At 44.7% G+C, this 27577-nt stretch overlaps 1 long non-coding RNA gene across 1 annotated transcript in view; it reads left to right on the top strand.

The window, feature by feature from the left end:
• Nucleotides 1–75: 75 nt before the first annotated feature.
• Nucleotides 76–27577, top strand: part of LOC130282573 (uncharacterized) — a 102475-nt gene continuing 74973 nt past the window's right edge. The window contains exon 1 of the long non-coding RNA XR_008846455.1: nucleotides 76–181. This is a non-coding gene — a long non-coding RNA (uncharacterized LOC130282573). The remainder of the gene's footprint in view (nucleotides 182–27577) is intronic.

A 27577-nucleotide genomic window follows, 5' to 3' on the forward strand; every position in this document is an offset into this window, starting at 1 on the left:
GGTCAGAAATGAATTCTGACCAATGGCAGCGCATGACAGGGGGTTGCCATGGAAACCCCCCGCTCTGTCCACCCCTGGATATCGAGCAGAACGGAGGAAGAAGATGGAGGCCGGTACCTGAAAAGAAGATGGCGTGGGGAACGGCGACCATCGGAGACATCCAGCAGAGATCACGGCGCAAGTAGGGAAGAGACTTGGGGGGGGGGGGGGAGTTAGGTGGCAGTAAAGCGATCTTTACTGCTGCATTCCTAATGGTTGCCAAACTACAACTCCCAGCATGCCCAGACAGCCAAAGGCTGTCTGGGCATGCTGGGAGTTGTAGTTTGGCAACATCTGTAGGGTCACAGTTTGGTGACCACTGTTACAGTGGTGCCCAAACAGTAGCCCTCCAGATGTTGCCAAACTACAACTCTCAGCATGCCTAGACTGCCCAGGCATGCTGGGAGTTGTAGTTCTGTAACATCCGTCCCTTCAGATTTTGCAATTTTCATGAAAATTTTGAAAATTGCTGCTCTACTTTGAAGCCCTCTAATTTGGTGGACATATTGTATTTGTGAATCAATATAAAATGTATTTGGAATATCCATTTTCCTTACAAGCAGAGAGCTTCAAAGCTATAAAAATCCAAAATTATCTACATTTTCATGAAATTTTGGGATTTTTCACCAAGAAAGGACGCAAGTAACGACGAAAATTTTCCACTAAAATAAAGTAGATATGTCACGAAAAAACAGTCTCACAATCAGAATATTCGGTAAAAGCATCTTAGAGTTATTAATGCGTAAAGTGATGGTGGTCAGAATTGCGAAAAAGGGCTCAGTTCTTAAGGTGAAAAAGGGCTGCGTCCTTAAGGGGTTAAGTTACAAGCAACCAAACAATGCATTTTTAAATTAGTTATAAATCAAACATGTTTGAAGCTTTTACTCTGTTTTAAAAAGAAGTGTGTGGAGGTGATATAGTCGACTTTCCTAAAATTCCTAGGATGAGTTTAGTTACTCTTTCCTTTAGCATGCACAGGCACTTACAATGTAATGGGTTCTTTCTCCTCAGAAGTGAGAAAACTCATTTTGTCTCAGGACTGAATAGACAACGTAGTAATCTAAATGTAATAGAAATATTATGCTCTACCTTTTTCTAATTTGAAGGTCATCTGGAAGGTCATCATGTTCCAGTAAGTGACCTTCATTCATTTTTAAAGAAGACCGGTATTTGTTCAGCTGGAATATGCAATAATGGGACCATCTGCAAAGTGCTAAATAAGAAACTGAATGCAATCTCTTGTTTTTATTACCTGTTATAAAAAGTAGTTTTGCAAGTACATTTGTGATTTTCAAGTAAGTTAAAATCTATTTTATCATGTGCAAAATCGTGGAGAAATTGCGTCTGCATTTTTACAATTAGTATGCTTCTATGTAAGTCTATGGGAAAGTGGTTATCTGTATACACAATGGGGTTTATTTTCTAACGTGATCCCAACTCTTTTTCTCCCTGGTTTTGCGCCAAAATTGGGTTGCACGTTCGACACAATTTGCAACCAAAAAAAACATAACCCTCCAAAAAGGGGGCATGACCATGGGGGAAAGGGGCGTGTCCCTAATAGTTTTGAAAGAGGTGTGTCCCAGACAGTTTGAAAAAATCCCAACATATTTACTAAGGTTTCCACAGAAAATGTGGTGGATTTGAGCTGAGGAAAACCAGACAGATCACAACAGCTATAAAGAAAAAAAAGAAAAAGGTAGGGAAACATTAGTAAATACCTTGGGAAAATACCTGTCGGCAATCAAAACCCACAAAGAAAACTATACTCCAATATGTAAAAATATGGACACATTTTCATGCAATTTTTACAAGTAAAATACATCTGAAAAGATACTGTGTGAACTTAGTCTTTGGTTGAAACAATAAATGCAAAAATTTACAGAAGTAATATTAAAATTATGTATATCTGTATTAGAATTTCAATAGAAATATATGATGTGAGGCTTAATCATAGGACTAAAAAATTTGGTATATTAGAATATTATTGGATTCCTCCATATTGAATTTCCTTGCTCTGACAAGTGTTTCAAAGCTAGAAGATTCTAGTTTGTGTTGTAATGTTGACATAACTCTTCTGCGCTCTTCAAAGTTAGACAGATACTAAAATTTGTTTACAGGGAAGTAAAATACAATGGAAGTGTATTAAAGGGGTACTCCCATGGAAAACTTTTTTTTTTTTTTTTTTAATCAACTGGTGCCAGAAAGTTAAACAGATTTGTAAATCACTTCTATATAAAAAAAAATATATATGTTAATCCTTCCAGTACTTTTTAGGGGCTGTATACTAAAGAGAAATCCAAAAAAGAAATGCATTTCCTCTGATGTCATGACCACAGTGCTCTCTGCTGACCTCTGCTGTCCATTTTAGGAACTGTCCAGAGCAGCATATGTTTGCTATGGGGATTTTCTTCTGCTCTGGACAGTTCCTAAAATGGACAGCAGAGGTCAGCAGATAGCACTGTGGTCATGACATCAGAGGAAATGCATTTCTTTTTTGGATTTCTCTATAGTATACAGCCCCTAAAAAGTACTGGAAGGATTAACATTTTTTAATAGAAGTGATTTACAAATCTGTTTAACTTTCTTGCACCAGTTGATTTAAAAAAAATAAAAAGTTTTCCACGAGAGTACCCCTTTAAGTCCAAAACCCAAATTTGAGACAATGGTCTATCCAGTGTTTTTACCAAACAATGACAGTCTTGAGATAATGAAATACTAGTGGATCTCTCAATCTCAACACAATAGCCCTGAATTTACCAACCATGAGATACAAGGAAGTTTATATGATCCCATTGTCCCTGAAAGTGTTAACACCAATCTAATGTGCAAATGTGGCAGAGGGGAAATACATGTTCATACAAGTATTTCTATAAAACCATTCCCATATATGATCATATAATATGATGTCTGCAGCATTAATATGCTACTTTGCCCTATTCTAATGATGTTGATGTATATATATATATATATATATATATATATATATCAGGAACAAAGTGTGAGGCGCTCACCACATGCACTCCCTCCTCACCACCTGTGCCGTGGACTGGCTGGTGCCGCCTCCAGCCTATTATTAGACGAGAAAAATGACGTCCAGCACCAGGAAGGTGGCAGATAAAAGCTTGCGTTACTTTATTGAAGATATCGTAGTACAAGGCAGGACATCTGACGCGTTTTGCACATAATCGTAGACTCTACCATAATCGTAGACTCTACGATTAAGCACCATTACGTGCAAAACGCGTCAGACGTCCTGCCTTGTACTACGATATCTTCAATAAAGTAACACAAGCTTTTATCTGCAACCTTCCTGGTGCCGGACCTCGTTTTTCTCATACATATATATATATATATATATATATATATATATATATCTATATATATATATATATATATATATATATATATATATATATATATAAAACTAGATAACAAGGAAGGCTGCAGCACACCAAAATGGACGGTGAAGAAACAAGGTGTTTATTCCATCACAACAGATGCGACGTTTCGGTCGCCCAATGCAGCCATTTTCAAGCATGAAAATGGCCGCATTGGGGACCGAAACGTTGCATCTGTTGTAATGGAATAAACACCTTGTTTCTTCACTGTCCATTTTGGTGTGCTGCAGCCTTCCTTGTTATCAAGTTCCCTGATGCCTGGGACCCGGCTACACTACTGCGTGCACCCACCACAAATTTTTCTGAGGAGTGCTGCCCTATTTCTACTTTCTATATATATATATATATATATATATATCTGACAGATTGTTATGGCATTATAAGGATTATTCTTGTTATGTATAGCTATGTAGCTAAACGCTGTGTTAAATTGTCTAAATAATGTTTGGTGTGTCCAATAAGGAATAATATTATCTTAGGTTAGATGGGCAAGGACATCATATTATAATATGTATAGTAAATTTGAGTAGCCGTATTAGACCAGTGATGCAGGTGCAAATTTTTTTGATCGAAGAGTGGCAAAAACCACGAAACAGCTGTCTGCAGATGGGTAGAAACTTCACTTTTGGGGAGTAGTCTGGCTTGGCATAAAATCCCGATCAGCTTTTTCTATTCCTTAACAGGAACTAAGCTGATACCAGGGAACATTGCCTGAAAAGGTGATGTAATGAGCTGCTTTGCATAATCCTATATATATATATATATATATATATATATATATATATATATATTCATCTCTTTCCAGTCATCTATTATTTGATATTTAGATCTCTGGATATTATTCTGATCTAATGGGACAGGAACATCAAATAGTTATATTAAATAGATTAATAAATATTATGGTCACATGACATACCTATACCACAATTATAGAAATATGGCTGTTCTTAAAGTCAATACCTTGTTACAGACTGCCCCATATAGTTAACCCTAGAAATAGCATAAGTGAAACTCTAAGGTTAATTAAAGAGATAAGCGAATCGAAGCAGACAAACCCAATTTCATTACGAATTTCAGGATTTATTCGATTCGCAATGAATGCGAATATCACCGGGATTCTATCACGCAAATCGCTTCATTAAACTCCATTTTAAAGCGTTCCAGGCTCCAGGACACCTAAAATGGTGGATCCACATGTCAGTGCATGGGGCAGGGGATGCTTGGAAGGCGAGAAGGCAAGGTGGGATTACCCTGAATCACATGCAGGATGCAGCCTATCAGAATTCATTGACCCCTGTGATGTCACAGCCCTCTATAATCGGCAGCCATCTTGTGGCTGCTCATTTCATGCTATACATTGCAGAGATAGGACGGCTGCATGTCTGTGTGTGTTACACAGAGACGCTGAATTGATCATAACGCAGCATTCCACTGCCAATTGCAAGTTACATCAGCGTTGTGGACAGAGAGAAGTTCAGTGTTTGTTCTCACTGGGGAGGATTTTGACGCCAGACATTAACCTCCCAGTCACTTTATTAAGCATTTTATCAGAGAGGGGCAGATAGCTTTTCGTTGCCTCATACATTTCAACAAGCTGCCTTAACTTCAGGAACCTTATCACAGGAGGCAGGAATGATTTTTCAGCGCAATTCTGTGTATTTTTTACACAAGAAATCATCTGCTGCTTATACTAGTCTGTAGACGGTGTAACAACCAGCAGTTCACACACATTCTTAATACTTTGTGACAGAGTGCAATTTTGGGTTTAATACACTTTTTTTTTTTGTGTGGTGCTGCACTGTTGTGTCCTGCTGCTGGGCAAAAATAAGATTTTTTAGCGGACTGTAGTGCATTTTTCTGCCGTCATACGTGCATATCACACACCTACATCAAAGCAGTATACTATTTTGTATCAGTAAATCTGTAACAAGTCTAGATACTGGGTAAGTACAGGCAAAAGTAATCATTGGCTGCTGTTTTATGAAAATATGTTTTACAAATGTATTGTAGCGCATTTTTTTTTACCCTCATACGTGCATACCACATACCTACATCTAAGTAGTGTACCATTTTTGTCACGATTCGGCTAGCTGGATGTGGATCCTCTGTGTCAGCGAGGGATTAGTGTGGACCGTGTCGGTGGACCGGTTCTAAGATGCTACTGGTATTCACCAGAGCCCGCCGCAAAGCGGGATGGTCTTGCTGCGGCGGTAGCAACCAGGTCGTATCCACTGGCAACGGCTCAACCTCGCTGACTGCTGAGAAGGCGTGGGACAGAAGGATTAGGCAGAGGCAAGGTCAGACGTAGCAGAAGGTCGGGGCAGGCGGCAAGGTTCGTAGTCAATGTGGATAGCAGAAGATCTGGAACACAGGCTTTGGACAACACTAAACGCTTTCACTGGCACAAGGCAACAAGATCCAGCAAGGGAGTGCAGGGGAAGTGAGGTAATATAGCCAGGGAGCAGGTGGAAGCTAATTAGGCTGATTGGGTCAGGTACCAATCATTGGTGCACTGGCCCTTTAATTTTAGAGAGCTGGCACGCGCGTGCCCTAAGGAGCGGAGCCGCGCGCGCCAGGAAATGGCAGCCGGGGGCCGGGACAGGTGAGTGACTTGGGATGCGATTCGCGAGCGGGCGCGTCCCGCTATGCGAATCGCATCCCCGCCGGCAGTGTCAGTGCAGCGCTCCCGGTCAGCGGGTCTGACCGGGGCGCTGCAGAGAGAGAGACGCCGCGAGCGCTCCGGGGAGGAGCAGGGACCCGGAGCGCTCGGCGTAACAATTTTGTACCTGTTAATCTGTCAAGGGCCTACATACTGTGAAAGTCCAAGCAAAATGTAATCACCAGCTGGTGTTTTATGAAGATACGTTTTTCAAGTGTTCTTTTTTTGCCCTCATACGTGCATAACACATACCTACATCAATGTAGAGCACTTTTTTGTACCTGATAATCTGCAACAAGCCTACAGAGAGTGAAAGGCCTGGTAAAACTAATCAGTGGCTGCTGTTTCATGAAAATATGTTTTCAAAGTGTACTGTAGCGCTTTTTTCCCCCTCATATATGCAAACCACGTACCTACATTTAAGTAGTGCACTTTTTTGTACCTGTTAATCTGTAACAAGTAGAGATGAGCGAACTTTCACAATCCCTAAGATTAAAAGATGAATTTAGAAATTTTAACCGAAGAAAATTTGAAATTCCCTGACCCAGGCCCAGCAACGCCATCAGTAAAACCATATATGGCCTGAATGACACAGCCTGGAGTTGGCTGATGCATGAGTACACTCCAGGACTTCACAATCCCCCCATAAAAACACAACAATTTTTGACATTTTTTAAAAAGATTTTGGACAGCGGGTGCTACTTATGAGAAAATTTTAAATTCCCAGACCCAGGCCCTGCAGCAGCATCAGTAAACCATATATTGCCTGGATAACACATCCTGGAGTTGGCTGATGCATGAGGAGACCATTGAAATATCAGATTTTTTTATTTTTTATTTAAATCAAACTTTGAGTGTCCCCCCAGGGTATGACGGACCAAATATAACAAGCCCCCACAGCAGCATCAGTAAACCATATATTGCCTGAATGACACAGCCTGGAGTTGGCTGATGCACGAGTGCACACCAGGGCTTCACAATGCCCCCAAAAAACACAACAATTTTTGAAATTGCTGAAGAAGATTTTGGATAGCGGTTGCTATTAGAGATGAACGAATCGAAGTTAATGAACCCGAATTCGTTACGAATTTCATGAAAAATTTGATTCGCAACGAATATCGCTGCAATTCTATTGCACGATTCGCTTCATTAAATTCCATTTTACAGCGTTCCAGGCTATTGGGGACCTAAGATGACGGATCCACATGTGAGTACATGTGGCAGGGGATTATGGGAGGGCGGGAAACAGTCGCGGGAATGAAGGTAGGCCGGCTGACCCTGAATCACATGTGAGATGCAGCCTATCAGTGTTCACTGACCCCTGTGATGTCACAGCCCCTATATAATCGTCAGCCATCTTGCCTCTCTTCATTTCATCTATGCACTCAGATAGAGAGGACGGGACTGCGTGTGTGTGAATAGCTCATACCACAGCGTTACACTGCAACTGCTAGTCACATCAGCATTAGGGAAAGGCAGGAGTGCAGAGTGCTTTTCTGTTACACTGAAAAGGATCATTGATTGCTAAAACTCCTATTCACGTTATTGAGCATTGCAGCAGAGAGGGGCAGATAGCTGTCAGCTGCCTCATACAGATCTCCAAGCTGCCTGAACTTTCTGAAGCATCTTATCTCCTCATTGTTCAGCCCAATTTAGTTTATTTTTATATGCTCCACAAAACTTCTGCTGCTCAGAATTGTGTGACAGAGTGCAATTTAGGGTTTAATCCCTGGATTTTTTTTTTTGCGGTGCTGCACTGTTGGGTCCTGCTGCTGTTCAGAAATACGTGATTGTTCAGTTGGCTGTAGTGCATTTGCACCATTTTGTACCTGTTAATCTGTAAAGGGGCTGGCTACATACTGTGCAAGTCCAAACAATACTATTCACCGGCTGTTTTTTTTTTTTCAAACTGTTTTTTCTGCGTATAGTTACGCATATCTAACTGCCCTCGTCAGTGCATACTGCATAGGTACATGCAAGTATTGTACCATTTAGTACCTGTTAAGCTGTCAAGGTGCTCCATACCGTCAAAGTCCAAACAATAGTATCCACCGGCTGGTGTTTTACAAAAATATAGAGTTTTTTCTGCAAATAGGCCCTCATCAGTGCATACCGCATAGGTACATCCAAGTATTGTACCATTTAGTACCTGTTAAGCTGTCAAGGTGCTCCATACTGTCAAAGTCCAAACAATAGTATCCACCGGCTGGTGTTTTACAAAAATACAGAGTTTTTTCTGCTAATAGGCCCTCCTCAGTGCATATCGCATAGGTACATCCAAGTATTGTACCATTTTGTACCTGTTAAGCTGTCATGGTGCTTCATACCGTCAAAGTCCAAACAATAGTATTCTCCGGCTGGTGTTTTACAAAAATATAGAGTTTTTTCTGCTAATAGGCATATTACTGCCCTCATCAGTGCATACCGTATAGGTACATCCAAGTATTGTACCATTTAGTACCTGTTAAGCTGTCAAGGTGCTCCATACTGTCAAAGTCCAAACAATAGTATCCACCGGCTGGTGTATTACAAAAACACTGATTTTTTTTCTGCTAATAGTTAGGCATATTACTGCCCTCATCAGTGCATACCGCATAGGTACATCCAAGTATTGGACCATTTAGTACCTGTTAAGCTGTCAAGGTGCTCCATATCGTCAAAGTCCAAACAATAGTATCCACCAGCTGGTGTTTTACAAAAATACAGAGTTTTTTCTGCTAATAGGCATATTACTGCCCTCATCAGTGCCTACCGTATAGGTACATGCAAGTATTGTACCATTTAGTACCTGTTAAGCTGTCAAGGTGATCCATACCGTCAAAGTCCAAACAATAGTATCCACCGGCTGGTGTATTACAAAAATACTGAGTTTTTTCTGCTAATAGGCCCTCATCAGTGCATACCGCATAGGTACATCCAAGTATTGTACCATTTAGTACCTGTTAAGCTGTCAAGGTGCTCCATATCATCAAAGTCCAAACAATAGTATCCACCGGCTGGTGTTTTACAAAAAGACAGATTTTTTTTCTGCTAATAGTTAGGCATATTACTGCCCTCATCAGTGCATACCGCATAGGTATATCCAAGTATTGTACCATTTAGTACCTGTTAAGCTGTCAAGGTGCTCCATACCATCAAAGTCCAAAAAATAGAATCCACCGGCTGTTGTATTACAAAAATACTGAGATTTTTCTGCTAATAGGCCCTCATCAGTGCATATCGCATAGGTACATCCAAGTATTGTACCATTAAGTACCTGTTAAGCTGTCAAGGTGCTCCATACCTTCAAAGTCCAAACAATAGTATCCACCGGCTGGTGTTTTACAAAAATACTGAGTTTTTTCGGCTAATAGTTAGGCATATTACTGCCCTCATCAGTGCATACCGAATTCGTACATCCAAGTATTGTACCATTTAGTACCTGCTAATCTGTCAAGGTGCTCCAAACCGTTAAAGTCCAAACAATAGTATCCACCGGCTGGTGTTTTACAAAAATACAGAGTATTTTATGCTGATAGTTAGGCATATTACTGCCCTCATCAGTGCATACCGCATAAGTACATCCAAGTATTGTACCATTTAGTACCTGTTAATCTGTCAAGGGCCTACATACTGTTCAAGGACAGCCGTAAGTAATCACCTGCTGCTGTTCTAGACAAATACTGTTTAAAGAGTAGTGTAGCGTATTGTAATACCCTCATAAACACACTAAGTATGTCAGGCAGAGACATACCCTCATAAACACACTAAGTATGCCAGGACATTCACAGAGGAGTGGCAGAGGCCTAAATACTTCAGGTTGAGTTGGCAGCAGACTTGGGGCGAGTGGCAGCAGGAGTTGCAGTTAGAGGCCTGAGCTCCCGTTATCAGCCAGTGGTCGTGTCTCCGCCAGCAACCTATCTGCCGTCGTAGATTGGTTAACACGCTCATCCACATCATCACAAGTGACATCTGACACCCCCAGTCAACATTCCGTGGGTTCCTCAGACACAACCCTCAGTTGGCATGGCCCGGGAGCAGTCCGTGTCCTCCCATTGCCTTTGCTGTTCCCTCTCTTAAAGAAGTATCTTATGCTGTGGGCTCAGCTCCACTATTTACTGAGGACGATCCAATAGAGGACAGTCAGCAGCTACTGGACAGCAGAGAAGGGGAGTAGATATGCGCAGCTTGCTCCGCTAGGCGGCCATGTAGTGATGCGGAGAGTGACGTGGGAGGCGGTGTTGCAAGTGTTCAGGGTCCAGAAGCAGACACTGTTGGGGAACCTGAGGAGGACATTAGTGACGTGCACACAACTGTTGATGACGATGAAGCCGATCGCAATTGGGAGCCGGGTGCAGAAGGGGCTTCATCATCATCATCATCATCAGGAGAAGAGAGTTGCAGGTTGCCCTTGAGGCAGAAAGGCAGTAGCACGGTTGACAGTAAGCCTGGTGGCAGTAGTGGAAATTCAGGATCCAAACTTGCCCGTGGGAGACCACCTGCTTTGCGGCAGCCTACCTTTCCGGGAGGTATAGGAACAGGGGTTCCTGGAGACGGCGCCAGTAGCAGTCAATTAGTGCGGACTGCGGGTGGGAAAATCAGCTACTCGGCGGTGTGGAAGTTTTTCATAAGGCATCCGGAGGAGGTTCACGTAGCCACATGCAAGATCTGTCGGCAGAAGGTGAAGCGTGGCCATGGTCCCAATGTCGGCACCACGGCCCTGCCTCAACACATGCTTCCCACCATAAAGCGGCCTGGGAGAACCGTGGCTCCGATGTAGTGGTCCAGCCTGCTGCATCACCCAGTGGCCATCCACTCCTTCCTTCATCCAGCCAAGGCTCCACCACCTCAGCCGAAGGGAGCTGTGTGTCAAACCCCCCTTTTGTCGCTCCTGCTTCTCCCCCTTTTAGTCAGTCATTCCGCCAACAATCCATCGGCGAAGCCTTGTCCAAGAGATAACAGTATGCGCCCACTCATCCAACGGCGCAGAAGTTGAATGTGCTCCTGTCCAAGTTGCTGCTGTTTCAGTCCCTCCCTTTTCAAATGGTGGACTCTGCACCTTTCAGAGAATTGATGGCTTGTGGCTAGCCGTGGTGGAGATTCCCAAGCCGTAATTTTTTCGCGAAGAAGGCAGTACCAGCCCTGCATAAATTTGTACAAGAGAAGGTGGGCCAGTCCTTGACCCTGTCGGTGTGTTCAAAATTGCACGGCAGCGCCGACGTGTGGAGCTGTAACTACGGGCAGGGACAATACTTGTCTTTTACGGCTCACTGGGTAAATGTGGTTCCTGCACAGCCACAACAGCAACTTGGACTGGTCACACCGCTTCCTCCTCCACGCTCTTGCTCCCAGGCAGTTGGTCCTGTTACAGTGTGCGACGCCGCCTCCTCATGCTCCACCATGTCCTCGGCCTCCACTGCATGTCCAAATCTCGGTGGCCCTTCATCGTACCATGTGTGTAGGGCACGGCGGTGTCAAGCTGTTCTTCACATGGTTTGCCTTGGCGAACGGAGTCACACAGGGGAGGAACTGCTAAAGTTCATTCGTAAAGAAATCCGAGTATGGCTTACTCCACAAAATCTGGAAATGGGAACCATGGTGACAGGCAACGGGAAGAACATCGTGTCCGCGCTGCAACAAGGAAGTGTGAAACATGCGCCCTGCATGGCACACGTGTTGAATCTGGTTGTCAAGCACTTCCTCAAGTCTTCACCCCATTTGCAAAACATCCTGAAAATGGCAAGGAAACTGTGCATGCACTTCAGCCACTCGTACACCACCAAGCAAACCTTCCTTGAGCTGCAGCGTCAGAACGGTATCCCACAACATAGTCTTATTTGTGACGTTGCCACACGTTGGAAATCCACCCTCCATATGTTGGACAGACTATACGAACAAAGAAAAGCCATCACTGTTTTCTTGATGATCCAAGCAGATAGGAGTACTCCCCTGTGTAACTTCAATGTGAACCAGTGGCAGCTCATACGTGACACCTGCCGTTTGCTGAGGCCCTTTGAAGCCACATTATTTGTGAGTCATCTGGATTACGCCATGAACGACGTAATTCCACTCCTACATTTCCTACAACAAATGATTGAAACCATGGCTGGTCACGTCAATGGAGACGTTGCGCCTACATCTCAAGGCTACATGAGCCCTGTGGGGGCTGAACTGGAGGAGGAGGATGATGAGGGGCAGAGCAGAGCACAGTTTAGGTTTGATGAGATGGCCGGTGTTTCTAGTCTTTCGGACAGGAAAGGAGGAGCAGGAGCAGCCAGAGGAGCTGGAGGGTCATGAGGAAGTTGAGACAGAGGACCCAGACACACCGTGGCAGTATGCAGTGGAGATGGAGGCAGGTAGTCCCTCCGAGTCACTGGCGCAAATGGCACGATGCATGCTCAGTTGCTTGCATAGTGACCCCCGAATTGTCAAAATTCGTCAGCGGGATGACTTCTGGATCTCCACCTTATTAGACCCTCGCTACCGTCCCAAAATGGGGGCCTTTTTTACACCCACTGAGAGGGAGGACAAACTGACCTACTACAGAGAGATTCTACGTAGTCAGTTGGCTGATGCCTATCGGCCACAGGGTCCATCCACTCTCAGGTCTGACTCGGGGGGCCCTCTGCGCTCACCTTCCACTGCCATGGCTGCTGGGGAGGGGAGGGGTGGCAGGAGCAGTACCAGCTCAATCAGCAGCAGCCTGAGTCTTCAGTCGCTGATGAGTAGCTTTCTTCACCCGCATAGTGAAGCAACTCATCAGCAGCAGGTAGACATGGAGCAGGACCTGAACCAGCAGGTGGTGGCATACCTTGACATGACCATGCCAACAACCTTTGAAGATCCGCTGGACTTCTGGGCAGCCAAACTTGATTTATGGCCACAACTAGCAGATTTTGCCCTGGAAAAGCTGTCCTGCCCGGCCAGTGGTTTGCCATCAGAGCGGGTGTTTAGTGCGGCGGGGGCCATAGTCACCCCAAGGCGAACTCGTCTGTCCACTAAAAATGCTGAGAGACTGACGTTTGTCAAGAGGAATCAGGGATGGATCAGCCAGGATTTCCAGCCACCAATGCCAGATGCCTCAGAGTAGATTGACCAAGCTGCTACACCAACATTTCCCAATTATGGTTGGTTATGAAACCCTCTTGGGTTATCAATTAGGGTTATGGAACCCTCTTTGGTACTGCGATTGCCTGCTCCTGGCTCATCCTGTGTCTTTCAGGAACTACTTGCCTCACTGATGCTTCTGGCCTTGGGCCTTTAATTTTTGGATGTTTAGCAGTAGCTAAATACATGCTTAATGCAAATTTCAACATTCATCTTTAAATGTAAGAGGTTGGTTATGAAACCCTCTTGGGTACTGCTATTGCCTGCTCCTGGCTCATCCTGTGTCTTTCAGGAACTACTTGCCTCACTGATGCTTCTGGCCTTGGGCCTTTAATTTTTGAATGTTTAGCAGTAGCTAAATATATGCTTAATGCATATGTCAACATTGATCTTTGAATGTAAGGGGTTATGAAACCCTCTTGGGTACTGGGAATGCCTGCTCCATACTCATTCTGTGTCTTTCAGGAACTACTTGCTTCCCTGCCCTCAGGCCTTGGGCCTTCAATTTTTGGATGTTTAGCAGTAGCTAAATACATGCTTAATGCAAATTTCAACATTGACTTTTAAATGTAAGGGGATGGTTATGAAACCCTCTTGGGTACTGCGAATTACTGCTCCTGAATCGTTCTGTGTCTTTCGGGAACTACTTGCCTTCCTGATGCCTCAGGCCTTGGGCCTTCAATTTTTGGATGTTTTGCAGTAGCTAAATACATGCTTAATGCAAATTTCAACATTGATCTTTAAATGTAAGGGGTTGGTTATGAAACCCTCTTGGGTACTGCGAATGACTGCTCCTGACTCATTCTGTGTCTTTCAGGAAATAATTGCCTCCTTGATGCCTCAGGCCTTGGGCCTTAAATTTTTTGGAAGTTTAGCAGTAGCTAATACATGCTTAATTCTAATTTCAACAATGATCTTTAAATTCTCGGCGCTCTGCTAGGGCCTTCTCCTACTTCTCCTAACCATCCAATTGGTAGTAGAGACATGCGGTGTGTACAAAGGGCAGGTACTTAATGAACCCGAGCTTATGAACGGCGCTTAGTTGTGATTCTTCTTTCCTGGCAAATAATTGCAATCCCTGATCCCTATCGTGAAGGGGGTTCAGCGGGTTACTCGCACCTGTTGGTGAAAGATAGACACACGCTGGTCCGTTCAGTGTAGCGCGCGTGCAGCCCCGGACATCTGAGGGCATAACACACCTGTTATTGCTCGATCTCGCGAGTGATCGTGCAATGTAAGGGGTTATTAAAGCCTCTTGGGTACTGCTGATGCCTACTCCTGACTGCTGTGTCTTTCAGGAACTACTTGACTTCATGATGCTTCTGGGCTTGGGCCTTTCATTTTAGGATTTTTGAAATACATACATACATGCTTAATTTAAATTTCAACATTTATGGTGCAATGTATGGGTTTATTAAACACTCTTGGGTAGTGTTTTTTTTTTTCCCTGATAATTATCACAGTAATAAACTTGAATTTTCCACAATAATAACCATTACACCATTGAACAATTGTTGCGTGTGATTTTTTAAGTAAAATTTTCAAAAAGGGATGAACTCTGCTTTTTTATTTCATAAAAAATTCTTTTACAGAAGAATGTCTTTTAGTGGTCCACCGTCCTGCATTATAGAGTCTTCTGGACTCTTGGATATGCGCTTGTTCTTAAACAAAGGTACAAAAACCAAAAATGGCCGGTCAGGGCTATGGAGACGTTGCGCCTACATCTTATGGCCACATGAGCCCTGTGGGTGCTTGTGAGATCAGGTCCTTTGTACCCACACGGCTGGGTCCGGGACACAAATTTTGATTTAAATTTAAATTAATGAATCACACATTTCAATTGGCTACTCATGCTGCAGCCAACTCCAGGCTGCGTCATTCTGGTAATAGATAGAGAGCACTCGCTGTCCTAAATTTTTGGTAAAATTTTTCGTCAAAAATGTTTGTCTTTTTTATTAGGGATTGTGAAGCTTTGGTGCATACTCATGCATCAGTCAACTCCAGCCTGTGTCATTCAGGCAATATATGGTTTACTGATGGCACTGCTGGGCCTGGGTCTGGGAATTTCAAATTTTCTCATAGGTAGCACCCGCTATCCATAAGTCTTCTTCATAAATTTCTACAATTGTGGTTTTATTGAGGGATTGTGAAGCCCTAGTGTGTACTCATGCATCAGCCAACTATAGGGTGTGTCATTCATGTAACATATAGGTAGCACCCGCTGTCCTAAATATTCTTAAAATTATTTTAAAAATTGTTGTTTTTTCTTTGGGATTCTGAAGCCCTGGTGTGTACTCAATGCTGCTTCCTGCTACACTCTGTCAGCCCGTTGGTCCTGCGACAGTGTGCTACTCCGCCTCCACATCCTCCTCTGTGTCTTAAGCCTCCACTGCCCGGACAAGTCTCAGTGGCCCTTCCATGTGTGCAGGTCACGGCGGTGTCACGCTGTTCTTCACATGGTTTGCCTTGGCTAGAAGTCTTGGAAACAATGGTCAGGGCAAGGGAGACGTTTCACCTAAATCTCACAGCCACATGAGCCCTGTGGGGGCTTGTTGGATTTGGTCCTTCGTACCCACACGCTGGGGTCCGGCACACGCAAAGGTTGTTTTAAATTTCAAATAAAAAAATGATGGCGCTGCTGGGCCTGGGTCTGTTAATTTCAAATTTTCTCATGGGTAGCACCCGCTATCCAAAATCTTTTTCAAAAATTTCTAAAATTGTGGTGTTTTTTGGGATGGATTGTGAAGCCCTGATGTGAACTTGTGCCTCAGCCAACTCCAGGATGTGTCATTTAGGCAATATATGGGTTACTGATGCCGCTGTGGGGCCTGGATCTGTTCATTTCAAATGTTCTCATAGGTAGCACCCGCTATCCAAAATCTTTTCCAAAAATTTCTAAAATTGTGGTGTTTTTGGGGGGGGATTGTGAAGCCCTGGTGTGAACTCTTGCATCAGCCAACTCCAGGTGGTGTCATTCAGGCAATATATGGGTTGCTGATGCGGCTGTGGGGCCTGGGTCTGGTAAAAATGTTCTCATAGGTAGCACCCGCTATCCAAAATCTTTGGTTTAAATTTCTTAATTCATCTTTTAATCTTAGGGATTGTAAAGGCCTAGTGCCATTCATCCACTATATGGTCTCCTCATGCTGCCAACACCTCCATGCTGTGTCATTCAGCCACTATATGGTGTCCTCATGCTGCCAACATGTCCATGCTGTGTCATTAAGCCACTATATGGTCTCCTCATGCGGACAACATCTCCATGCTGTGTCAATCAGCCACTATATGGTGTCCTCATGCTGCCAACACCTCCACGCTGTGCCATTCAGCCACAATATGGTGTCCTCATGCTGCCAACACCTCCACACTGTGCCATTCAGCCACTATATGGTGTCCTCATGCTGCCAACACCTCCATTCTGTGTCATTGAGCCACTATATGGTGTCCTCATGCTGCCAACACCTCCACACTGTGCCATTCAGCCACTATATGGTGTCCTCATGCCGCCAACTCCTCCATTCTGTGTCATTGAGCCACTATATGGTGTCCTCATGCTTCAGCCTCATCCAAGCTGTGTCATTCAGCCACTATAGGGTGTCCTCATGCTGCCAACACCTCAACGCTGTGCCATTCAGCCACTAAATGGTCTCCTCATGCTGCCAACTCCTCCACGCTGTCATTCAGTCACTATATGGTCTCCTGACACTGATGCCACCACCAGGCTCTGTCATTGTGCTGCTGTGCGGCAGTGATTCTAAAAGCGATGTCGGTAATCTGCACGTTATTCTGAATAATAGTATTATTTCACTAACCCAGCACACTCCATATGCGTTTTAGAACACAGCAAAGTGTTCTATACCCCTATAGAGGCTGTATGTAGGCTAGAAATAGCCTTTTTTAATATAGATTAGCCCCGAAAAAATTCTGATCAAAGCGAACTTTTCCGGAAAATTCGGCGAATCGGCCGAGTAGAATTTTTGAAAAGTTCGCTCATCTCTAGTTGCTACCTAAGAGAAAATGTGAAATTCCCAAACCCAGGCCCAGCAGCGACATCAGTAAACCATTTATTGTTTGAATGACACAGCCTGGATTTGTCTGATGCACAAGTACACAGCAGGGCTTCACAATCCCCCCATAAAAACACTGAAATTTTAGGAATTTTTGAAAAAGATTTTGGATAGCGGGTGCTACCTATGAGAAAATTTGAAATTCCCAGACTCAGGCCAGCAGCGCCATCAGTAAACCATATATTGCCTGAATGACACAGCCTGGAGTTGGCTGATGCATGAGGAGACCATTGAAATGTCTGATTCTTTCATTTGAAATTTAAACCAAACTTTGAGTGTCCAGGACCACAGTGTGTGGGTACAAAGATCCAAATTTAACAAGCCCCCACAGGGCTCATGTGGCCGTGAGATGTAGGCGCAACATCTCCATTGCCCTGACCGGCCATTGTTTCCAAGACTTTTTGCCAAGGCAAACCATGTGAAGAACCACGTGACACCGCCGTGCCCTGCACACATGGTATGCTGAAGGGCCACTGAGACTTGTCCGGGCATTTGAGGCTTAGGACACAGTGGAGGAAGTGGAGGCGGAGTAGCACACTGTCACAGGACCAACGGGCTGACAGAGTGTAAGAAGAAGCTGCATGAGTACACTCCAGGGCTTCACAATCCCTAAGAAAAAACAATGATTTTCTAAATTTTTGAAGAAGATTTAGGACAGCGGGTGGTACCTATAAATTGCCTGAATGAATGACACAGCCTGGATTTGTCTGATGCATGAGTACACACCAGGGCTTCACAATCCCTAAGAAAAAAACAACCATTTTTGAAATTTTTGAAGAAGATTTTGGATAGCGGGTGCTACCTATGAGAAAATGTGAAATTCCCAGACCCAGTCCCAGCAGCGGCATCAGTAAACCATATATTGCCTGAATGACACAGCCTGGAGTTGGCTGATGCACGAGTACACAGCAAGGCTTCACAATCCCTCAAAAAAAATCACAACAATTTTAGAAATTTTGGAAAAAGATTTTGGATAGCGGGTGCCACCTATCAGAAAATTTTCAATTCCCAGACCCAGTCCCAGCAGCACCATCAGTAAACCATATATTGACTGAATGACACAGCCTGGAGTTGGCTGAGGAGACTATTGAAATGTCTGATTTTTTACTATGAGATTTAAATCAAAGTTTGAGTGACCCAGACCCCAGCGTGTGGGTAAAAAGTACCAAATCCAACAAGCCCCCACAGGGCTCATGTGGCCGTGAGATGTAGGCGCAACGTCTCAATTGCCCTGACTTGCCTTTTTTTTTTTTTTTTTAACCTTTGTTTAAGAACAAGCACATATCCAAGAGTCCAGAAGACTCTATAATGCAGGACGGTGGACCACAAAAAGACATTCTTCTCTAAAGTAATGTTTTCTGAAATAAATAAGCAGAGTTCATCCATGTAATGTAATGGTTATTGGAAAATTCAAGTTTATTACTGAGAAAATTATCAGAAAACTTGAAAAAAACTGTACCCAAGAGGGTTTAATAACCCCATCCATTGCACCATAAATGTTGAAATTAAATTAAGCATGGATGTGTCTATTTAAAAATCCTAAAATTAAAGGCCCAAGCTCAGAAGCGTCATAAAGGCAAGTAGTTCCTGAAAGACACAGGATGAGTCAGGATCAGACATTGGCAGTACCCAAGAGGGTTTCATAACCCCTTACATTTAAAGGGGTATTCCAGGCCCAAACTTTTTTTTATATATCAACTGGCTCCGAAAAGTTAAACAGATTTTTAAATTACTTCTATTAAAAAATCTTAATCCTTCCAATAGTTATTAGCTTCTGAAGTTTTCTGTCTAACTGCTCAAGGATGATGTCACGTCCCTGGAGCTGTGCATGATGGGAAAATATCCCCATAGGAGCTGCACAGCTCCTGGGACATCAGTCATCAGAAAGCAGTTAGACAGAAAACAGCAACTCAACTTCAGAAGCTAATAACTATTGGAAGGATTAAGAGTTTTTAATAGAAGTAATTTACAAATCTGTTTAACTTTCCGGAGCCAGTTGATATATAAAAAAAATGTTTTGGCCTGGTATACCCCTTTAAAGATCAATGTTGAAATTTGCATTAAGCTTGTATTTAGCTACTGCTAAACATGCAAAAATGAAAGGCCCAAGGCCAGAAGCTTCTGTGAGGCAAGTAGTTCCTGAAAGAAACATGATGAGTCAGGAGCAGACATTGGCAGTACCCAAGAGGGTTTCATAACCCCTTACATTTAAAGATCAATGTTGAAATTTGCATTACGCTTGTATTTAGCTACTGCTAAACATCCAAAAATTAAAGGCCCAAGGCCAGAAGCGTTGGTGAGGCAAGTAGTTCCTGAAAGACACAGGATGAGTCAGGAGCAGGCATTCGCAGTACCAAAGAGGGTTTCATAACCCTAATTGATAACTCAAGAGGGTTTCATAACCATAATTGGGAAATGTTGGTGTAGCAGCATTTTCAATCTTCTTTGAGGTATCTGGCATTGGTGGCTGGAAATCCTGGCTGATCCATCCCTGATTCATCTTAACAAATGTCAGCCTCTCCACATTTTTCGTGGATAGACGAGTTCGCCTTGGGGTGACTATGGCCCCGGCCGCACTAAACACCCGCTCTGATGGCACACTACTGGCCGGGCAGGACAGCTTTTCCAGGACAAACTCTGCTAATTGTGGCCATATATCAAATTTGTCTGCCAGAAGTCCAGCGGATCATCAATGTTTGTTGGCATAGACATGTGAAGGTATGCCACCACCTGCTGGTTCAGGTCCTGCTCCATGTCTACCTGCTGCTTCACTATGCGGGTGAAGAAAGCTACTCATCAGCGACTGTAGCCTCAGGCTACTGCTGATTGAGCTGGTACTACTTCTGTCACCCCTCCCACCCAGCAGCCATGGCAGTGGAAGGTGAGCGCAGAGTGCCCCCCGAGTCAGACCTGCGAGTGGATAGATCATGTTGCCGATAGGCATCGGCTAACTGACTACATAGGATCTCTCTGTAGTAGGTCAGTTTGTCCTCCCTCTCAGTGGGTGTAAAAAAGGCCCCCATTTTGGGACGGTAGCGAGGGTCTAATAAGGTGGAGATCCAGAAGTCATCCCGCTGACGAATTTTGGCAATTCGGGGGTCACTACGCAAGCAACTGAGCATGCATCGTGCCATTTGCGCCAGTGACTCGGAGGGACTACCTTCCTCCATCTCCACTGCATACTGCCACGGTGTGTCTTGGTCCTCTGTCTCAACTTCCTCATAACCCTCCAGCTCCTCTGGCTGCTCCTGCTCCTCCTCTCCTGTCCGAAGACTAGAAACACCAGCCATCTCATCCAACCTAAACTGTGCTCCGCTCTGCCCCTCATCATCCTCCTCCTCCAGTTCAGCCCCCACAGGGCTCATGTAGCCTTGAGATGTAGACGCAATGTCTCCATTGCTGTGACCAGCCATGGTTTCAATCATTTGTTGTAGGAAATGTAGGAGTGGAATTACGTCGTTCATGGCGTAATCCAGGCGACTCACAAATAATGTGGCTTCCTCTCAGGGCCTCAGCAAACGGCAGGTGTCAAGTATGAGCTGCCACTGCTTCACATTGAAGTTACACAGGGGAGTACTCGTATCTGCTTGGATCATCAAGAAATCGGTGATGGCTTTTCTTTGTTCGTATAGTCTGTCCAACATATGGAGGGTGGATTTCCAACGTGTGGCAACGTCACAAATAAGACTATGTTGTGGGATACCGTTCTGACGCTGCAGCTCAAGGAAGGTTTGCTTGGCGGTGTACGAGTGGCTGAAGTGCATGCACAGTTTCCTTGCCATTTTCAGGATGTTTTGCAAATGGGGTGAAGACTTGAGGAAGTGCTTGACAACCAGATTCAACACGTGTGCCATGCAGGGCTCATGTTTCACACTTCCTTGTTGCAGCGCGGACACGATGTTCTTCCCGTTGTCGGTCACCATGTTTCCCATTTCCAGATTTTGTGGAGTAAGCCATACTTGGATTTCTTTACGAATGAACTTTAGCAGTTCCTCCCCTGTGTGACTCCGTTCGCCAAGGCAAACCATGTGAAGAACAGCTTGACACCGCCGTGCCCTACACACATGGTACGATGAAGGGCCACCGAGATTTGGACATGCAGTGGAGGCCGAGGACATGGTGGAGCATGAGGAGGCGGCGTCGCACACTGTAACAGGACCAACTGCCTGGGAGCGAGAGCGTGGAGGAGGAAGCGGTGTGACCAGTCCAAGTTGCTGTTGTGGCTGTGCAGGAACCACATTTACCCAGTGAGCCGTAAAAGACAAGTATTGTCCCTGCCCGTAGTTACAGCTCCGCACGTCGGCGCTGCCATGCAATTTTGAACACACTGACAGGCTCAAGGACTGGCCCACCTTCTCTTGTACAAACTTATGCAGGGCTGGTACTGCATTCTTCGCAAAGAAATTACCGCTTGGGACTCTCCACCTCGGCTAGGCACAAGCCATCAATTCTCTGAAAGGTGCAGAGTCCACCATTTGAAAAGGGAGGGACTGAAACAGCAGCAACTTGGACAGGAGCCGTTGGATGAGTGGGCGCATACTGTTGTCTCTTGGACATGGCTTCGCCGATGGATTGTTGGCGGAATGACTGACTAAAAGGGGGAGAAGCAGGAGCGACAAAAGGGGGGTTTGACACACAGCTGAGGTGGTGGAGCCTTGGCTGGATGAAGGAAGGAGTGGATGGCCACTGGGTGATGCAGCAGGCTGGACCACTACATCGGAGCCACGGTTCTCCCAGGCCGCTTTATGGTGGGAAGCATGTGTTGACGCAGGGCCGTGGTGCCGACATTGGGACCATGGCCACGCTTCACCTTCTGCCGACAGATCTTGCATGTGGCTACGTGAACCTCCTCCGGATGCCTTATGAAAAACTTCCACACCGCCGAGTAGCTGATTTTCCCACCCGCAGTCCGCACTAATTGACTGCTACTGGCGCCGTCTCCAGGAACCCCTGTTCCTATACCTCCCGGAAAGGTAGGCTGCTGCAAAGCAGGTGGTCTCCCCCGGGCAAGTTTGGATCCTGAATTTCCACTACTGCCACCAGGCTTACTGCCAACCGTGCTACTGCCTTTCTGCCTCAAGGGCAACCTGCAACTCTCTTCTCCTGATGATGATGATGAAGCCCCTTCTGCACCCGGCTCCCAATTGCGATCGGCTTCATCATCATCAACAGTTGTGTGCACGTCATTGATGTCCTCCTCAGGTTCCCCAACAGTGTCTGTTTCAGGGCCCTGAACACTTGCAACACCGCCTCCCACGTCACACTCTGCATCACTACTTGGCCGCCTAGCGGAGCAAGCGGCACATGTCTCCTCCCCTTCTTGGCTGTCCATTAGCTGCTGACTGTCCTCTATTAGATCGTCCTCAGTAAATAGTGGAGCTGAACCCACAGCACAATATACTTCTTTAGGAGAGGGAACAGCATAGGACAAAGGCAATAGGAGGACAAGGACTGCTCCCGGGCCTTGCCAACTGAGGGTTGTGTCTGAGGAACCCTCCGACTGGTGGTGTCAGATGTCACCTGTGATGATGTGGATTAGCGTGTTAACCAATCGACGACGGCAGATGGTTTGCTGGTGGAGACATGACCGCTGGCTGATAACGGGAGCTCAGGCCTCTCGCTGCAACTCCTGCTGCCGCTCGTCCCAAGTCTGCTGCCAACTTTGCCTGAAGTATTTAGGCCTCTGCCACTCCTCTGTGCACGTCCTGGCACTTCTCTGCCTGACATACTTAGTGCGTTTATGAGGGTATTACAATACGCTACACTACTCTTTAAACAGTATTTGTCTAGAACAGCAGCAGGTGATTACTTACGGCTGTCCTTTCACATTATGTAGGCCCTTGACAGATTAACAGGTACTAGATGGTACAATACTTGGGTGTACTTATGCGGTATGCACTGATGAGGGCAGTAATATGCCTAACTATACGAAGAAAAAAACCTGTATTTTTGTAAAACACCAGCCGGTGAATGCTATTGTTTGGACTTTGATGGTTTGGAGCACCTTGACAGCTTAACAGGTACTAAATGCTACAATACTTGGATGTACCTATGCGGTATGCACTGATGAGGGCAGTAATATGCCTAACTATTAGCAGAAACAAATCTGTATTTTTGTAAAACACATGCCGGTGGATGCTATTGTTTGGACTTTGACGGTATGGAGCACCTTGACAACTTAACAGGTACTAAATGGTACAATACTTGGATGTACCTATGCGGTATGCACTGATGAGGGCAGTAATATGCCTAACAATACGCAGAAAAAAATTTGTATTTTTGTAAAACACCAGCTGGTGGATACTATTGTTTTGATTTTGACGGTTTGGAGCACCTTGACAGTTTAACAGTTACTAAATGGTACAATACTTGGATGTACGTATGTGGTATGCACTGATGAGGGCAGTAATATGCCTAACTATTAGCAGAAAAAAATCTGTACTTTTGTAAAACACCAGCCGGTGGATACTATTGTTTGGACTTTGACGGTATGGAGCACCTTGACAGCTTAACAGGTACTAAATGCTACAATACTTGGATGTACCTATGCGGTATGCACTGATGAGGGCAGTAATATGCCTAACTATTAGCAGAAAAATATCTGTATTTTTGTAAAACATCAGCCGGTGGATACTATTGTTTGGACTTTGACGATATGGAGCACCTTGGCAGCTTAACAGGTACTAAATGTTACAATACTTGGATGTAACTATGCAGTATGCACTGATGAGGGCAGTAATATGCCTAACTATGCGCTAAAAAATAAATCTGTATTTTTGTAAAACACCAGCCAGTGAATACTATTGTTTGGACTTTTACGGCATGGAGCACCTTGACAGATTAACAGGTAGTTAATGGTACAATACTTGGATGTACCTATGCGGTATGCACTGATGAGGGCAGTAATATGCCTAACAATACGCAGAAAAAAATCTGTATTTTTGTAAAACACCAGCTGGTGGATACTATTGTTTGGACTTTGACGGTATGGAGCACCTTGACAGCTTAACAGGTACTAAATGGTACAATACTTGGATGTAACTATGCGGTATGCACTGATGAGGGCAGTAATATGCCTAACTATACGCTGAAAAAAATCTGTATTTTTGTAAAACACCAGCTGGTGGATACTATTGTTTGGACTTTGACGGCATGGAGCACCTTGACAGATTAACAGGTAGTAAATGGTACAATACTTGGATGTACATATGCTGTATGCACTGATGAGGGCAGTAATATGCCTAACTATACGCAGAAAAAAATCTGTATTTTTGTAAAACACCAGCCGGTGGATACTATTGTTTGGACTTTGACGGTACTGAGCACCTTGATAACGTAACAGGTACTAAATGGTACAATACTTTGATGTACCTATGCGGTATGCACTGATGAGGGCAGTAATATGCCTAACTATACGCAGAAAAAACTCTGTATTTTTGTAAAACACCAGCCGGTGAATACTATTGTTTGGACTTTGACGGTTTGGAGCACCTTGACAGATTAACAGGTACTAAATGTTACAATACTTGGATGTACCTATGCGGTATGCACGGATGAGGGCAGTAATATGCCTAACTATACGCAGAAAAAAATCTATATTTTTGTAAAACACCAGCCAGTGAATGCTGTTGTTTGGACTTTGACGGTATGGAGCACATTGACAGCTTAACAGGTACTAAATGGTACAATACTTGGATGTACCTATGTGGTATGCACTGATGAGGGCAGTAATATAAAAAAAAACATTAAAAAAAAAACAGCCTGTGAATACTATTGTTTGGACTTGCACAGTATGTACCCCTTGACTGATTAACAGGTACAAAATGGTGCAAATGCACTACAGTCCACTGAACAATCACGTATTTCTGAACAGCAGCAGGACCCAACAGTGCAGCACCACAAAAATAAATAAATAAAAAAATACAGGGATTAAACCCTAAATTGCATTCTGTCACACAATTCTGAGCAGCAGAAGATTTGTGGAGCAAAAAAAATAAACTCAATTGGGCTGAACAATGAGGAGATAAGATGCTTCAGAAAGTTCAGGCAGCTTGGAGATCTGTATGAGGCAGCTGACAGCTATCTGCCCCTCTCTGCTGCAATGCTCAATAACATGAATAGGAGATTTAGCTATCAATAATTCTTCTCAGTGTAACAGCAAAGCACTCTGCACTCCTGTCTTTCCCTAATGCTGATGTGACTAGCAGTTGCAGTGTAACGCTGTGGTATGAGCTAATCACACACACGCAGTCCCATCCTCTCCATCTGAGTGCATAGATTAAATGAAGAGAGGCAAGATGGCCACCGATTATATAGGGCCTGTGACATCACAGGGGTCAGTGAACACTGGCAGGCTGCATCTCACATGTGATTCAGGGTCAGCCCGCCTACCTTCATTCCCGCCGCTGTTTAGTGCCCTCCCATAATCCCCTGCCCCATGTACTCACATGTGGATCCACCATCTTAGTTCTCCAATAGACTGGAACGCTGTAAAATGGAGTTTAATTAAGTGATTCGCGCTATCGAATCGTGGCAATATTCAAATTCATTGCAAATTGAATTTTTCATGAAATTCGTAGCAAATTCGGGTTCGTCAACTTCGATTCGCTCATCTCTACTCTTCACATCACTACTTGGCCGCCTAGCGGAGCAAGCGGCTCATGTCTCCTCCCCTTCTTGGCTGGGCAGTAGCTGCTGACTGTCCTCTATTAAATCGTCCTCAGTGAATAGTGGAGCTGAACCCACAGCATATGATACTTCTCTATTAGAGGGAACAGCATAGGAGAAAGGCAATGGGAGGACAGGGACTGCTCCCGGGCCATGCCAATTGAGGGTTGTGTCTGAGGTACCCACCGACTGTTGACTGGGGGGTGTCAGATGTCACTTGTGATGATGTGGATGAGCATGTTAACCAATTGATGATGGCAGATGGGTTGCTGGTCGAGACACGACCGCTGTCTGATTGCGGGAGCTCAGGCCTCTCGCTGCGACTCCTGCTGCCACTCCCCCTAGTCTGCTGCCAACTCTGCTTGAATTATTTAGGTCTCTGCCACTCCTCTGTGTATGTCCTGGCACTTCTCTGCCTGACATACTTAGTGCGTATATGAGGGTATTACAATACGCTACACTACTCTTTAAACAGTATTTGTCTAGAACAGCAGCAGGTGATTAAATATGGCTGTCCTTTCACAGTATGTAGGCCCTTGACAGATTAACAGGTACAAAATGGTACACTACTTGGATGTATGTATGCGGTAGGCACTGATGAGGGCAGAAATATGCGCAACAATACGCAGGAAAAAAATCTGTAATTTTGTAAAACACCAGACGGTGAATACTATTGTTTGGACTTTCACAGTATGTAGGCCCTTGACAGATTAACAGGTACAAAATGGTACAATACTTGGATGTACGTATCCGGTATGCACCGATGAGGGCAGAAATATACGCAACAATACGCAGTAAAAAAATCTGTAATTTTGTAAAACACCAGCCGGTGAATACTATTGTTTGGAATTTCACAGTATGTAGGCCCTTGACAGATTAACAGGTACAAAATGTTACACTACTAGGAGGTACGTATGCGGTATGCACTGATGAGGGCAGAAATATGCGCAACAATACGCAGAAAAAAAATCAGTATTTTTGTAAAACACCAGACGGTGAATACTATTGCTTGGGCTTTCACAGTATGTAGTCCCTTGACAGATTAACAGGTACAAAATGGTACACTACTTGGATGTACGCATGCGGTATGCACTGATGAGGCCAGAAATATGCGCTACAATACGCAGTAAAAAAAATCTGTATTTGTAAAACACAAGCTCACGAAGTTCTTCTCTGTGCAGCGCCCCGGTCAGACCCGCTGACCTGGAGCTCTGCACTGGTGTCATCGGCGGGGATGTGATCCGCGCCCGCCCGCGGGTCACATCCCAATCTGCTCACCTGCCCCGTCCTCTTGCTGTTCTGTCCTGGCGCACGCGGCCCACTCTCTAGGGCGCGGGCGCGCAGGCTCTCTGAAATTTAAAGGGCCAGTGCACCATTAATTGGTGCCTGGCCCAATCAGTACCTGCACCTGCGCTATGTGTATATAAACCCACTTCCCCTTCCTGTCCATGCCGGATCTTGTTGCCTTGTGCCCTGTGAAAGAGTTTAGTGTGTTCCCAAGCCTGTGTACCCAGACCTTCTGCTGTTGCCCCTGACTACGACTCTTGCTGCCTGCCCTGACCTTCTCTAACGTCCGACCTTGCTCTTGCCTTGTCCCTGTGTACCGCGCCTGTCTCAGCTGTCAGCTGGGGTTGAGTCGCTATCGGGTGGAATGACCTGGG

The sequence above is a fragment of the Hyla sarda genome, chromosome 7, assembly GCF_029499605.1.
Source record: "Hyla sarda isolate aHylSar1 chromosome 7, aHylSar1.hap1, whole genome shotgun sequence".
NCBI classification, from domain to species: Eukaryota; Metazoa; Chordata; class Amphibia; order Anura; family Hylidae; genus Hyla; species Hyla sarda.